Raw genomic sequence first — 14,333 nt, 5'->3', positions numbered from 1 at the left:
GCTGTTCAGATGGGCATGTGTCTTCCCTGAGTTGACCCCTGGGAAGGAGACTGCAGCTCCCACCTCCCTCCATCCCAGATCCACACTTCCAGGAGGCAGCCCAGGATACCATGGGGACAGCCTCGTCTGATGCTGCTTTCTCTTGCAGACCTCCACACCAGCCCAGAGAGAGGAGCGGCCTGTTCTCCTATTACTGTATTCTGACCTCTGAACTGCCCTCCCTCTGCAGTGTCCTCCCCTCATCATCCTACTTCACAGTGTCTCACCATCACCTCCTCCAGGAAGCCTTCCCTGAGTGGCTCCCCAGGGAGAACCCCAGTCATCTCCCCAAGGCAGCCCACTTGTCTTCTGTTACTTTTGTGGGTTCTTTCTATTCTCAAGCATAACTCTAGTCTTAGAACAGTGACTAAGTGATCTCCTCAGAAAAGCCCAGCGCCCCTGAGGCCGTGCCCCATGTTTGAGGAATGTTCTCTGATGCTGAGAGTATCCCCAACCAGCCCTGTAGAAGTGCTGCAGTCCCTGAGTTCTGTGTGCCTGGAGATGCCTGCCTGGCTGTCACCCATGCATGTGTGTTCCCCCAGCAGCATGACTGTGCCTCCTGCCACCACCCAGCATCAGCATCAGTGGGAGGGGAGCTCATCTTTTTACCACTAGTTAACCAAAGTTGTTTTTCTTTTTATAACCTATTATTTCAGACAGACTGGAAATAACAAGATTTTATCTTTTTTTTCTGCACAGGATGATGCTTCACAAAAGTAGTTTGAAATTCCATCCATTCAAGTTTTATGCATTTTTTATTCATTTAAAAAGGGATTGTTCAGAGGAAAGAAATTATTTTCACCAATTTCAGAACTGGTGGAGATTGGCTGTTTCACAGTAGCAGACAGTGCAACCAGTGTCTGCCAATGGATGTTCTCTGTAAACACGTCCTTCCCTGTTCCGGTAAACAAGTCCCTTGTGTCTCGTGTCACCCCACTCCTCTTGCCCATAAGAATCATAAGTCTCCCCACAGAGTCTGAGCCCATAACATAGTAATCAGCACAACTTAGGGCTGGGGTGCTGTAGCTGTTAGCATAGGAATCGCAACTCTGTTCATCATCAGTGGTGCCGTCCCCATCACCTTAGTCATACTGTCCTCATTTCTCTTACATTGGGGGTGGTGGTGGAGATCTCCACCCAGCTGGGGACACTCCTCTTGATCTTGGAGTGAGAAGTCCTCTTTTGCAACTCACTGGCTTTGGAGTGGAAAGGATTCTCCTAGGAGTTGGTGTCCCTCTTGGTACACGAACTCCACCAGCTGGGCCGCGACTTCTCCCCTTCCTCTGGTAATTGCTGGGGTTGGTACATCTCTTGTATCCAAGGTGGGTTTCCCTCCAACCACTGGAAGATCTGCATCTTCTGAACCATCATTCAAATGTATGAATTCCTGGAGCTGTACTTGCCTCACCTCATCATTACAGTCAGGGATGAGAAACTTTTTTGAGTTTTCTGAAAACGTGTCATCCAGGCATAAGCTTCTGTAGGCACTTCAGTGACAGAACATGGAGATGGAAGTACTTTGAAGTACTTTGGTTCTCCACTTTTCCTCAAATCTTCCTCCTTCACCTCGTCTTTCATGGAACCTTTTCCAAGGATGGACATTTTTGTCAAAGTTTCTTCTTGTAAACACTTCAGAAACTTGCCATGTGGGCCCAAAAGTTTCCCCACAAAGTTGAACTTAAGGAACTGTTTTACAGGAGTTAACACTGTGTTCCAGCTTTATGTTCCTGTTAATCACCACCTCAATGTACTTTTGTTCACCTTTGCTCTCTCCCTTTTGACACCCCCAGCCACAGGGCGTGCTTTGAAGGAGGGGTCCAGGGAGTCCCTCCGGCCATGAGCTAGGCCAGACACTTCTCTAAGCTCACTGGCTGCCCAAAGCTCAGCCTGGAAGGGAGCGGGCAGCAGCGGCTCAGCAACCTCCAAGCCGCCCCCTGTGCCAGTAGCAGAGAGACCGGCCACCTGCCATAGAAGCGGCCAAGCCTGCTGGACAGCCAGGCAGGTGTGGCTGCACAGAGGCTGGCAAGGGCTGCTCAGCCTCGATCCCCAGTGGCAGCCGAGGGCCAGCACTGGAGACCCCTGCCTATGGACTCTGGGTGAGGAGGAGCAGGCACAGGCTGTGCATTCAGTCAGGCTGCTGGGCCATAGGCCCGGTGGGTGGCGCACTGGGAGATACTGAGGCTGCCCGGGGCGAGCCCAGCCAGCCTGCGCAGGTGCATGACACGCGGACGGTGGGGACAGAGCAGCCCCAACCGGCCACGCGTCCAGAGGAGCTTGGTGGAGGGGACGCTTTGTCCGTTGGCAGTTGTGCGCATGCGCAGTGACATCACATTCTGATGCGCATGCGCACTTGCTTTAACGGCTGTGCTTGGCTGTGCTTGGCTGTGCTTGGTGCTGCTTGGCTCTTCCTGGCAGTTTATTCCTGTCAGTCGTTAGAAACCGAGATTTTCCTTGGAGGTCGTGGTCAGATAGGGTTGTCTTGATTGTACTGGGCTCCCCAGGCGGGGAATAAGCAAGGGGGTGGGGTGGGAGGTGGGGGTGAGCTGAGGTTCCTGTGAAGCCCGAAGCCACCACCATGAGGAAGATCTTTTGCTTCGGGAGAAAGAAGGTTGGGCCGCCCTCCGGCCCCTCCAGCAACCATGGCGAGACCAGGGTGGGCCTGGAAGGCGAGGCTGGTGACAGCGCCTTCCTACAGCCATGGTACCACATCCGGGAAAAAGATCTCAGCAAAATTCACCAAGCTGCCAGCGCTGGTGACTTAGCGAAATTGGAGCGGGTCCTTTCACTGAAGAAAAAGGCCTTGGATGCCAGAGATAGAAAGAACAGGTAATGGGATGGCCATCCTGGGCCGGGGTGCCAGGCGGGTGTGGGGGAAACGCCCTTCCCAGACTGGCGGGAGCCCGGACTGCCGTCAGCCAGGGCGCCGGGCTGTCCTCCCTGCGGGCTCCGCAGCACCTGGGACGTGGGAACCTTCTAGGCGTCCAGCGCCAAGGCCGTCTTCATGGGCAGCAGCACAAAAGCCAAACTTAAGCTGGTTCCCCGTCCACTCATCATTCCCCTTCTAGAACACTTCATTGCCAATTTTACCTATTTAACTAACACAAGTGTATACAGTGTTTTATTTTTAATGTACACATTTTAAAACATTGTTACATACATTATAGAAAGGTACATAATGAGAGTAATAATTCACATAATGTATCAAATTCTGGGCCAAAACATCTTTGCATGAAATTCAATATCCGTTTTATGTCAATGTACATCTATGTGACTGTGTCCTTTACTCAGGGAACTTAGAAGGAAACTTTCAAGTGGGCATATGGTACCATAGTCTTCAACAGGAAGACTCATTTTTCTGAAAATGTGAGTTCCTTCTGTATGTATCAATTTTACGTAAGCCAAATAAAAGTATTAAGGTTTTCACATTTTTGAGTTACACAGGGTATCTCTGTTTTATTGTGTTTTGTAATGGAGTGAAGAAGGCTCGTTCTTCTAGATTTCAAAATGTGCTATTAATTTCCACAAATTAATCATTTATTAACAGTTACAGAGACAGATAAATGAACAGAACAGGATAGAAAATCCAGAAACACCCAAATATAGGAAAAAATTTAGAACTTGATAATGGTGACAAATCCAACAAGGAAAAAACTGACTGGTAATTTAAAATTGGGCAAAGTACATTTTTTGCAGATCTACAAGTGACCTACACACATAGGGAAAAATAGTGTCCTAGCTAAGAGAAGGATTTTAAGTTAAAAGAGGAATGAGATACTGTTAATCTAGCCACAGAGTTAATAAGAATGAAGATATTAAATACTAATATTAAAAATTGAAAATAGTTATACTGGTGCTTATAGTTTGTTGCTGATTTCTTTTCACATAAACAACTTGGTGGTAACTGTGAACTTAATGACACTGACACGCTGCCTATTGCACTAAGGAGGCAACTGTAACTACACATTTACAAAATATATATGCCCTTTACACATGAATTCCATTGTACTAAAATATCTTCAAGAAACAGAGATCATACAATTTGTTTTTCTTAGCACTTCTTAAAATAATAATGTATTAGGAGAAACACATAAGATGGATTTTATAAATCAATTTGGTTGTGTCCATAGGATGAAATAATATGTGACCATAGAAGGTGGCATACATATGTATGTGTGCTGACAGGTAAAGAATATTTAGGTATATCAAGTAAGAATAAAACTTATTTTGATTATACATATACACAAACACACTGTGGTCTTGTGTTAGCTGTAAATTGTACAAAATGTGATACAATTTGATATATCTGGGCATTTGTATTATAAGTGAATTTTTTTCCTTTTTCTTATCTGTGATTTCTGCAATTAGCATGTATGCTTTAAAAGTCCTAGTAAAAATTTACTATTAATGATATAATCCCTGGGAAGAGCAGTAATACGAGTCTTGCAGAGACAGAAATAATTTCTTCATTTCTATTGATTTATTTTTAATTTTTTTGTGGATTGGAATCTTCTGCCAACTTTTAGCCCTTCAGAAATAAAGGGGATCTTTTTATCTGTACCTGAAGATTTTGTTTTAGATACATTTGTATAATGTGCATATGTTTTGTTACATATATATTTATTACTTATATGTAAAAAGTTGAGATTAATCATATTTTAGTTGTATAATTATGAAAATGAAAAATAGCAAGTATAACTGATTGTTAGTATTACAGAGTTAACACTTTATAAGAGTTTTCTTTAAAAATATTGAACTTTTCAACTCTATCCTTTCAATCCATTTATTCATCAAACATAGTGTGAATACTTATTATGCAGCAGCATATTCTACTATCTTTTAGGACACATCCATCCTTAAAAAATTCCTATTTACCTGACCAGCCTGAGCAATTGAGATATTAAAAATTGGAGTAAGCCAGGCGCGGTGGCTCACGCCTGTAATCCTAGCACTCTGGGAGGCCAAGGTGGGTCAATCACTCGAGGTCAGGAGTTCGAGACCAGCCTGAGCAAGAGCGAGACCCCGTCTCTACTAAAAAAAATAGAAAGAAATTATCTGGCCAACTAAAATATATATAGAAAAAATGAGCCGGGCATGGTGGCGCATGCCTATAGTCCCAGCTACTCGGGAGGCTGAGGCAGTAAGATCGCTTAAGCCGAGGAGTCTGAGGTTGCTGTGAGCTAGGCTGACGCCATGGCACTCACTCTAGCCAGGGCAACAAAGCAACACTCTGTCTCAAAAAAAAAAAAAAAAAAAAAAAAGTATTAGGGCTTAACTTCAGTTAAAGCTTTTCCTCACTCCTTTCAAATGAAAGCATTTCTGGAGGCAGAAAATTATAAAAGATGAGCTTTAACTGCCCTTTTAAAATTTGTAACAGTATTAAATACTAATATTAAACATTGAAAATATCTGATTGTCACACATCATGTAAATGTGAATATTGAATAAAGGAGACATACCTATTCATTTGAGTCCTGGGTTTCCTTTGCTTTGAAGTTACTTGAAAATCAAAGTAAGAATTACTTGGTTTTAAAATTTTTGTTATTTCAACCTCCTTTTATCATAGCATTTCTTTTTATTATTTCAGCATATTACGGGGGCACAAATGTTTAGGTTATGTATATTGCCTTTGCCCTACCCGAGTCAGAGCTTCAAGTGTGTCCATCCCCCAGACAGTGCACACTGCACCTGCCCGTTAGGTGTGAATATACCCATATCCTCTTCCCCCCTCCCATCTGCATGACACCCAGTGAATATTACTACTATATGTGCACGTAAGTGTTGTTCAGTTAATACCAATTTGATAGTGAGTGCATGTGGTGCTTATTTTTCCATTCTTGTGATACTTCCCTTAGTAGAATGGGCTCCAGCTCTATCCAGGATAATACAAGAGGTGCTAGATCACCATTGTTTTCGTGCCTGAGTAGAACTCCATGGTGTACATATACCACATTTTGTTAATCCACTCCTGTATTGATGGGCGCTTGGGTTGTTTCCACATCTTTGCAATTGTGAATTGTGCTGCAACAAACATTTGAGTGCAGATGTCTTTTTTAATAGAATGTCTTGTTTTCCTTTGGGTAGATGCCCAGTAATGGGATTCTGAAATTTATATAAATGGCAATGATACCAGTAGAACTGCCATAGACCTATTGTAGATGCCATATTTCACTTAATGTAGGGCACCATTCATTGTGTGATGTCCTGTTATTTTGTTTATCAATGAGATAATTTTTAAATGCTGCCCATTATAGTTGAAATAAGTCATGAATAAAAAGTACCATTCCAGTATCAGTGATGTTAAAATGTGAGAAAATGAGCACCCTAGCATCATTGAAATACAGTGTTATCTCTAGTCTTGAAAAAAAATACCTCACAAAATAGGTATAATTGTGTCATTTTACTTAATTAAAAGGTTGTCTTTGTTTAATAGTAGTAATAATTATATTATCTAACAATCATTGAGCTATTATTTGCATTAGGAACTGTTCAAAATACTTTGTACAGATTCTCATTTAAGCATCACGGTGATGTCCTATGAGATAGCTACTATTTTTTTGTGTGTGCCTATTTTATTGAAGAGGAAATTGAGGCACAGAAAAGGCCAAGTGATAGCTAGTAATTGATAGAGCTTAAAATAGGATGCAAACCCAAGTCGAACTGACTCCAAAAGCCAAGCTCTTTCTCTTCAAATACGCTGCTCCTTTATTAATGCAGTAGGAATAGGAGCTAATAAATGTTGTACTTTCTTCACAAGAAAATTAAATATTTGTTTTGAAGGTGGAGGAATAACATGCTGTTTAATATTTACAGTTACCTGAATCACTGTATATTTTAAGATAGTGCACTACAATTTCCTAAAAATCCCTCTCACTTTCATAGGACTGCTCTCCATTTGGCCTGTGCCAGTGGCTATCCAAAAATGGTTACTATCCTTGTGGACAGAAAATGTAAGCTCAATGTCCCCGACAGTGAAAAAAGGACAGCTCTGATTAAGGTATGTAGCAGCCATCTATTTCAATATGAGATGAATTTGATTTCAATACACACAATAAGAATAAATTTATTTCATTTAAACAGAACTAGTTGGTGGAATCTGTGGAATGTTTTGAGTTCCTAGAATTTATGATGTATTTCTTGATCTGATACTGATAGGCGGTACAATGCCAGAAAGAGGAGTGTGCCAGCATCCTGTTAGAACGTGGTGCGGATCCAAATCACAGTGACGTCTATGGCAACACAGCTCTTCACTATGCTGTCTATCATGGGAACCTGTCAATCACAGAAAAACTCCTTTCACATGGCGCAAATATAGAAGCAATAAACAAGGTATAGATCAACCAACTTTGTTTTCAAAATATAGAACACTGACATATGTAACCATCAATTTTCCATATTTGGAAGCTCAAATATTCCCTGAATGAAAATAGTTTGAAATAACTTAATTGTCTAAGATTTTACTTTAAATATTTAAACACTTAAAGAAACATTAGAGGATGCAGCTTTCTTTTATACATTCATGGTTAATATTTGTGAACACCCTCCATGTATTAAAGGAAAACTTGCTTTTTCAAGTTTTTTTCCAAACAAGTTTTTTTTTTTTCCCCCCTAATTCGTATAAAACAACCCAGGGATGCCAAATATGCCCTGGAAGTAGGCTTTATCTTAAAACTCATATCTAAAGCATTATACAGCAAATGGAAGTCTTGCTGCTGTTGACAAGTTCCCTAAAAATGTGATTTATATCAAAGTGACTTATCTCTAATTGGCAAGCCTTAAGAGAGAAAAATGGAAAGGGAAAAAGAGAACAATCAGAAATATGCCGGCCAGTTTGGAAATCAGGTAATTTAGGGAAAATACAATGGAGATGTTTTTTGTATGTTTATTTGTTTGATTGTTCCCAGTTTATATGTTTAGACAAAGTGATCTTCAATTTTCAGAAAAATAATTCTCATTTTGGGAAAGAGTGGTAGTGAGTTGTAAACTTGCACAGAAATCAGACTGGCAGTGAATAGGTGGTGATGATGTGGGGAAGACTTCAGAAGAGGGAAGAGTAAGTGCTCAACTGACTTCTTATCCTACTCTTGCAGAAACAGCCACTTAGACAAGACTCTACTAGAATTTCTTGTTGGGAAAGTGGGTGATACAGAGCTTATAAAAAGCAAAATCAGGCTGTATTTTGAGTTTCTTAGTCCCTGTTCTAACCCTGTGCAGTAAAATTAAGTGGAGTTTTCAGTAAATAACTCCATGTTTTACTATTTCCTGTTTTTGGGCAGATCTCCAAATGATCAAGGGACTTGGCTATGTGAGAGAGATAAGACAGTGAAGTGATTGTCTACTCCACTGATTCTCAGCTAGAGTTGTATACCACAGTGACCTGGGAAAAATTTTTAAGAATCTACAAGTCTGCCAATCCCTGAAGACTTTGGTTTAGTAAATCCAATAAGGCCTGGACATATATATTTAAACAGATTTCCTCAAAGCTGGCTGCAGTCATATATGCCTGTTGTCCCAGCTATTCTGGAGAGTTGAGGCAGGAGGATCACTTGAGCCTAGGAGTTCAAGCCCACCTGTGCAACATAATGAAACGCTTCTGTAACCAATGAAAAAAAATTTTCTTGAGATTCTGATGCACTCCTATTTAAGAATCACTGAATAAATAAATATAATATATATTACCATATTTCAAAAACTGAAGAAATCTCCAGAAGATTTGGAGTTTGATAGATGCTACTTCCTTCAAATCTCTCCTTTCTAATAATATCAGTCTGACTTTATCTGCCTTTGTCTAGCTCTGTGGTTGAGCAGTTCAAAAGAATATCATTGGGAATATCTATCAGCTTATAAACTAACACCTTTTTCCTTCTCTTTAACAATCCTTCACTGCCATTCAGAGAGTCTTTAGAAATTTGCTTTCAGACAGTCTTTCAATAAGTAGCAGCGGGCCCTTTCAGGATTTCACATTTCTTTGTTAACATTCAGGGGATTAGCTCAACAAATGTTTACTACAAGCAGGGTTTTCTCAAATAGAATGATAGCAAATCCTGAACCTTTTATTCAGGTACAGCTGTATTAAGGACTATCTCTGTATGTCTGTTAAGTTCATAGAGCTTTGGCATAATGAGGATGGCAGTTTTAAACACTGAGAGCCTTGAAGTTCCTAAGAACATAGATACAAATTCTTTTTTTTTTTTTATTTCAGCTCATCATGGGGGTACATAAGTTCAGGTTATATACATTGTCCATGTCCCGCCCATCCTCCTGAGTCAGAGCCTCAAGCGTGTCCATTCTCCAGACAGTGCACCTGGCACTCACCATGTAGTCATACCTCCATCCCCTCCCCCCACCCCCACCTCCCCGAGTCAGCACCTTCAAGCATGACCATTCCCCAGACGGTGCGTAACGCACTCATCATGTAGGCATACACCCATCCCCTCCCCCCACCGCCCATCTCAGTCTGATATCCACTTGGTACCCTTCCCCCATGTGCATTTAGCTGATGATCAGGGAAACCAATTTTCTGGTGAGTACTTGTGATGCTTGTTTTTCCATTCTTTGAATACATCACTTAATACAGTGGGTTCCAGTTCTCTCCAGGAGAACCAAAGAGATGTCGTATCACCGTTATTTCTTATAGCTGAGTAATACTCCATGATATATATATACCACAGTTTACTAATCCATTCGTGGATTGATGGACATTTGGGTTGTTTCCACATCTTTGCAATTGTGAATTGTGCTGCTATAAACATTTGGGTACAGGTGTCTTTGTTGTAGAATGACTTTTGTTCTTCTGGGTAAATGCCCAATAATGGGATTGCTGGATCGAATAGTAGGTCTACTTGAATCTGTTTAAGGTATCTCCATAATGCTTTCCACAGGGTTTGCACTAGTTTGCATTCCCACCAGCAGTGTATGAGTGTTCCTGTCTCTCCGCATCCACGCCAACATGTGTTGTTTTGGGACTTTTTGATAAAGGCCATTCTCACTAGAGTTAAGTGATATCTCATTGTGGTTTTGATTTGCATTTCCCTGATGATTAGGGATGTTGAGCATTTTTTCATATGTTTGTTAGCCATTCTGATATCTTCTTTTGAAAAATTTCTATTCACGTCCTTTGCCCACTTTTTGATAGGGTTGTTTGATTTTTTCTTGCTGATTTTCCTGAGTTCTAAATAGATTCTTGTTATCAGTCCTTTATCTGATGTGTAGTATGCGAAAGTTTTTTCCCACTCTGTAGGCTGTCTGTTTATTTTCGTGACTGTTTCTTTGGCTGTGCAGAAGCTTTTTAATTTCATCAGGTCCCATTCGTTCATTTTTGTTGTTGCTGTGATTGCCTTAGGGGTTTTCTTCATAAATTCTTTGCCTAGACCAATGTCTGTAAGAGTCTTTCCTACATTTTCTTCTAGAGTTCTGATAGTTTCCCACCTCAGATTTAAGTCTGTTAGCCACCGTGATTTGATTTTTGTGAGAGGTGAAAGCTGTGGGTCCTGTTTTAGTCTTCTACATGTAGCTATCCAGTTTTCCCAGCACCATTAGTTAAATAAGGAATCTTTTCCCCAGAGTATGTTTTTGTCTGCTTTGTCAAAGATTGGATGGCTATATGAGGATGGTTTTATATTTGGATTTTCTGTTCTGTTCCATTGGCCTCTGTCCCTGCACTTGTACCAATACCAAGTAGTTTCAATAATCACAGCTTTGTAGTATAGTTTCAAGTCTGGTAAATTAATACCTCCCATTTTGTTTTTGTTGCTTAAAATTGCTTTTGCTAAACAGGGTCTTCTCTGGTTCCACACAAAGCATAGAATTACTCTTTCTATATCTGTGAAAATTCTTTTAATAATCCAGTTTTATCAGTCCTGTGAGCTAACACTAACCCTACATCAGTTAACCATTTGGTTAACAATCTGGGAAAAATGAACACAAATGGACAGTAGATGAACAGATGCTTGAAAAATTCTTGAAGTGGGTATTATGAGTCTTAATAGCAACTTTTATTACACGTTGGGGCTTGGTATTTTGGTAAAACCTATGATACTAAAGAAAGGAAAGATTTCACATGTACGTATGTGCTTTATGTACAACTATTTGGAAACATCTTTAGCAAATTTGAGAACACAAGCACTATAGTCAAAATGCAGCCCATCAATAGGTTTATTTTGTTTCCATAAATTGAGTCCACATGTAAAATTTAGGAGACATGGAGGAAACTGGGTTTCAGGCTTCCCCAAAGAATCAAACCTATTGTCCCTTGAGCTCATATGACTGTTTGCTGTGCTGTGCGGATCTTCCCCCTTTATACAAGGTGTATGTTCTCCAGTTTGCTCCTGTGCCCACCTAGGTGCTTCCATGTTCAGGTCACCTACTTTGCCTACATAAGCATTTGAGAGGAGAAATCTTGTTTCATAGTATATTTTGAAATGATTTCAAGGTTTTCAGGAGAGCTTATACTTGTTGATAATGTATGTCATCTATATTATATGTTAATCTATTAGTAATATGGTTGGATTTTAGGATATAGAAGTTCTTTTTTACAAAATCTATTTTTCTTTATATATACCATAAATAATCATTCTCCTATTAGCAAGCCTATAAGCTTTCTAGGTTACCCATGGTTATAGTTGGCTAGGCTGTGCATAATTCAGACAACAGTATATCTTTCTCCTCTGCATAGACCCTGTGAAGTGCAAATGATTTAGGGGCTTCCATTATGTTAGCAATAATCCACACAGATCACCATTAGAACTTTTATTGATAAGCCATTATATTTTTATTTCTGATTTATATTTTGCATAAAGTAAAAATAACTTTGTAAGTACCAATTAAAATGGAAATCAGAATACAGGTGGAATATAATAAAGTAGATATGCATTAGCATCCCAGGATTGTCATTATAATTGAGGAGAAAAGTCATGCATCATCTTGTCATAGGAGAAACAACATGGATCATGTAATAATAAGGAATTGAAGTTCATTTATTCAGAGCCCATTTCCTTAGTGACCCATTTGGGGAAGTAGTGCCTGACATTGGCACCTGGGGTCCTACACCACTGTTAGAAGAGAATCACATGAGTTTGTGTCACCTGGAGGAAACCTCCATATTTACTGGAAAATTCTCAAAACTGTATCTCTGAAGATTTAGTTCTTCACATGTTCTTTTGCAAGAAAAGTATTGTCACATGGAGATGAGGCAAAGTTTGAGAGATTTCTTTATTACTGGACATATGATACACAATTTTGCACACTTTCTGTAGCATAGATGGTCATAGAATCTGTCTCTTGGGGTATAGTCTTTAATTGTGGTAAATAAATACTCTCTGCAATGTCATTTAAGAAACGTTGCTGTAGATATAATAATTGAGATCATTAATTCAATAAAAGTACTTGAAGCATTTACTACTATGTCTTAGGGTTTGGGAATGAGGAGATAAAAGATACAACCCCTGCCCTCAAGAAGTTCTTGGTTTGGATAGAAAACAATAAAATACGTACAGTATACCATGGTAAATGTGATAGAAACAAAGATTCTTGGAACCCATAAATGTTTGAAGTGAATTTTGGAGGTGGCAGGAGCTGGCGTGGAGAGGGAGAGGAGGGGAGTTTCTAAGGGAAGGAGCAGCACATGGGAAAGCACAGAGGGGCGGGAGGATGAAACTACCTTTCATTTACTTTCTGTATGATATGTTTAAGTTCATAGGATCTTACATCAAATTTTCAGTTCAATTGGTAGATATGAAATTTTGTAAATGATATATCAATTTTGCTGTATTACAGGATCACCTCACTCCACTTTTACTTGCTGTGAGTGGAAAAAAAGAGGAAATGGTAGAATTTTTGGTAAAGAAGAATGCAAATGTAAATGCAGTCGATAAAATGAACAGGTATAGTATTTAGTGCTTTTTTTTTAAAAAAAAGTGAATGTTATTTTAGGGTAGTAAGAGTCATTCAAGTCAGAAGTATTAAAAGAACAAGAAGATTAACATAATTTTTGGGAGGATAGAGTGACAAATGTCAACACAAATCATCAGTTAGGTATAAAAGCAACTACGTGGACTGGGCAACCTAAAGAACAGTATGCAGTAGGATTTGTCATCTCTTATAATGCTGACTGATATTTGTTGTTTGTAATCTGATGTTTTTGATCATGTGATCTTATATCAGCTAAAGATGTTTCATACTAGTTTTATTAAAGTGTGGACTTTAACTTTTAGTTCACTTTATGCCTCAATATCGAAGTTCTTAACCCTTTTATAATATTTTTTAACTTTTTCTTCTAGAGTTTTCCTTCAAAAATGCTATATGAAACATAAATAGAAGTTGAAAGTCATTTTGTCTTTTTGATAACTCTTTGCTTTAAGTTGCTTTCTTTGAAGAATATTGATGTTAGGTGATTCCTAAAGGATTATTAATTGCTATAGCTAGATACTGTGGGTTCATCAGTTTTTTTTACTGTTTTTATTTCTAACGTATTTTGATTTTTTTCTTTTTAATTGTTATGAGAAAAGGGAGAAAGAGAACTTTATTTGGATAATGTTTCTCTTTAATGAAGAAGATAAGCCATAAGTGGATGATAAAGGGAAAAGAGGCTTTCCATTCACATAAGACCGGGTTTAAATTCTAGCTTTCCCACTTGCTAAGTAAGTGTGTGACCTTGGGACCACTACTTATCACCAAATGTGTATTCTAATATGAAAAGGAGAATAACAATATGCCTTTCCAGGATGGTTGTGTACAAGTCAGATTATATAGAGAGCATTGAATTCAGTGCCCAGCGCATGCTCATCAGCATGATTAACTGAAACCAATATGACTCCTATTTTTATCATTATTATTGATGTTATTGTTTTAAGCCTGCAGATAGCTCCTATTTAACTGACCCCTGGTTGACTTTGAATTACAGTACATTATATCAAAATAGGGAGGACATGGACAGTACTTCAGTTAATACCTTGCTTACTTTAGATAAGTGATCTCAGCAAAGAATGACCAACTCCTCCTATGTTATACCTTAATGAGACAAAAGGCTACCTTTTTGTCCCTTGCTTTTAACCTTGGTGGTAATTTATAAAGATAAACACTTGAGCATCCAAGATGCTTGTGCCAGTTAGTACATGTAAATGGTTAATTCTACACTAGCAGGCAGAATATTCAGCTGGTAATATAAATTAAATTAGCATTTTAAATAACTTTTTTAAAGTTCCTAGGCATGAAGTTATCTCTCTGTTATTTTAGAACAGCCCTCGTGCTTGCTGCACATTGTAAATCACCAAGTATAGTCACTCTTCTTCTTGAGCAAG

The 14,333-nt window shown here is 39.3% G+C and overlaps 1 long non-coding RNA gene and 1 pseudogene across 1 annotated transcript; one reads left to right on the top strand and one right to left on the bottom strand.

Annotated features, from left to right (window-relative positions):
* Positions 1-846: 846 nt before the first annotated feature.
* Positions 847-2,366, bottom strand: LOC123626726 (annotated as a pseudogene).
* A 4,963-nt stretch (positions 2,367-7,329) lies between these two features.
* Positions 7,330-14,306, top strand: LOC123626592. The gene is made up of 3 exons (XR_006730936.1): positions 7,330-7,365; positions 12,811-12,917; positions 14,269-14,306. It is a non-coding gene; the product is annotated as an uncharacterized LOC123626592 (long non-coding RNA).
* The last annotated feature ends 27 nt before the right edge of the window (positions 14,307-14,333 follow it).

This window comes from Lemur catta, chromosome 22, assembly GCF_020740605.2.
Source record: "Lemur catta isolate mLemCat1 chromosome 22, mLemCat1.pri, whole genome shotgun sequence".
NCBI lineage: Eukaryota > Metazoa > Chordata > Mammalia > Primates > Lemuridae > Lemur > Lemur catta.
Note: the sequence above shows the minus strand (reverse complement) of the source record. Positions and strands in the feature narration are given on the sequence as shown.